A 2,793-nucleotide genomic window follows, 5' to 3' on the forward strand; every position below is an offset into this window, starting at 1 on the left:
ATTGAGAAAGTACTTCATGTATCTTAAGTTGGCCATTTCAAAAATTTTCTCCATGACACTTTTGAACTTCTTAATCATTTTTGCATTATTTCCCACGAAAATAAGATCATCAACGTATAAAACAAAGAACATTACATTACCTTCAAGTTTCTTTATTATAGGATATGTTCATATAAACAATGTTCATTTCCGTTTTTCTTGAAGTAAGTATCAATGTGGTCATTCCATACTCAAATAGCTTATTTTAGACAATACAACGCCTTCTTTAATCATCCTCTTTCGGTCGTTGAGGAAGATCGCTTAATGTTGTCACCGTCTCAAATATCAGAGTGTATACAATTTTAGTTGAACAAAGGAAAAATAATAACATGGATTGCAGTGGAGCATAGGTGATTGTAGTGTCAATACTTTTGTTTATAATTTATTTTTTAAGATCTGATTTAAATTTTAATATATTCTTGTTCTTAAATTTTAGAATTGAATCAATATAATATTTTTAATCTAATTAGAATGTTTATAATTTATTTTATACCATGACATTATATTAATTTTTATTTGTTTATTAAGTATAGGGGTTTTTGGTAGGACTTTATATATATAAAAAAGGAGATTGAAAAAACATATCGACTTACGTTCAAACAAAAAGTACAAGTCATGTGAGCAATACACAAAGTAATTTATCCCTCAAAGTAAATCTAAAGAGCAAACGAAGAGAAAAGGTATTCATAACATGGTTATAGAGTAACCACAACAAGCCATACCTTTCAACCCTTACATCAACATGCCTCATCCACCATAGCTAAATCATATCAATACCTTATATCATCATCACAATATAATGGAATACATTCAATACATTCCACATAGTTTAATCAAATGCAAACCAAAAAATTTGGCACTTTCAAACACAACCCGACATACAACAGAAATCATATAGGTATATCCTTTACTCCAAAGAAAAAATTGATACAAATAATTTTAACCCAACAATTCCATAATCTCCACCAAAACAACTCGAAATTATACATGCTTATAAAAATTAATTCCCTAAACATTTACAAACCTCCAAAAATTTATTCATATGCAACAAATTACAATACTTAGGTAAACTTGCCTCTTAACAAGCAAACGTAACAAAAATGAGTCCACCCACTTCCATCAAACATGTGCTTACTATATACCACAACCAACCAAATGAATTTTGACATTTCGAAAACATAATTGCATTAGAAAAACAAGAGTACAAAGTTGTTTTAGGAATAAACACACTGAGACAACCAAATAAGGATAGTTCCCCTTACCTTAATTTCCTACAAATAACATCTTTTTTGTCCTTGGTTCTTGTTTCCATTTTCCTTCTGAATATAGGTCCTCTGCTAACTATCTATCTCTCCCACACAGAAAAATATAATTCCAATGCCAAAAAAAAAAAAATGCCCCACTAAAACTCACGTTCCTTTGATAACTTATTTCGCCTGTTGAAAAACAATGATAATCATTCACTCCTACAGTTGCCTCGTAATTCCCTCAAATAAATCTTTACTTCCCGTGTCTATGTGATTTTGCAGAGATAGCTTGTACGGATGAACAAAACATAAAGTACTTGAAGAAATATTCTCAAAATGTTTTCCTATCTCTTAACATTCTTCTGATCCAATGTAGAACATTTGAAAAAGCTTTATACTTTTGTGATTTGCACAGATAAAGACAACACAACATAACAGACAACAGAGTACTAATCGTACATGCATTCAATACATTAGACGTCATTAAGGGTTGTTTATTTAGCTTTTAAAACAAGTTTTGTTTTTAAAGTAATGTTGACTATTTAAGATAACATTTTATATGATTACAGGGTTTAACATACTTATCCTAGAAGATTAATCTTATTAGACACTATTTCATTAATATTTTTTGTTAAACTTCAAAATATGGATTGCTAGATAATCTTATCTTATTTGACAATCTTGTCTTAACATTATTGAGAGTAAGACATTCTAAAGTAAAAAAAAAAATAATAGTAAATAAAAATTAAAAACAAGTATAGACATCAAAAGTGTATCTTATAAATTGTTTGTTTCAATGAAACTAAGATTTAATTTTTGTCAAATACAATACATTATTTGAACGAAATTACTTAAAATAGAACAAAATTTATACTAAAGTTTAATACATTATGTGAACAAAATCACTTAAACGAGTTTAAGTGAACTTTGTCACACCTAATTGTATCATGCCTAATTGTGACATGATGAAATATCTTTTATACTACTGATTATTAATATTAAAAAAAAAACACATATTTTGAAGAAAAAGTAGACTTTTAAATATATATTTAGTTATCCAATTTTATGAAAAGGTAATATTATTAATATCTTACAGTTATCTAATTTATCATGTACTTTAAAGTACACCATTTATAATATCCATATCAACTTCTAAATAATTACACATAATCTTATTAATAGGATATTGTGATATATTTTATTTTATCGTTCGATATCTATGTTATTATAATTTATTATTTAATAGGATATTGTGATATATTTTATTTTATCGTTAGATATCTATATTATCAATTTATTTTATTTTGCATTTATTATAAGTACATTTTTTATATACTTTTGATTATCAATTTTTAAATAAAAGCCCATAACTATGATGAAAAATTAGGCCTTTAAATATATATTCTCTAGATATCTAACTTTAATGAACACATAATATAATTAAAATCTAGTTTACACTATATCATTTATAATCTCAAGCATCAATTAATTTTTAAAAAATCACACA

This window comes from Vigna radiata, chromosome 10 (assembly GCF_000741045.1).
Source record: "Vigna radiata var. radiata cultivar VC1973A chromosome 10, Vradiata_ver6, whole genome shotgun sequence".
Lineage (NCBI taxonomy): Eukaryota > Viridiplantae > Streptophyta > Magnoliopsida > Fabales > Fabaceae > Vigna > Vigna radiata.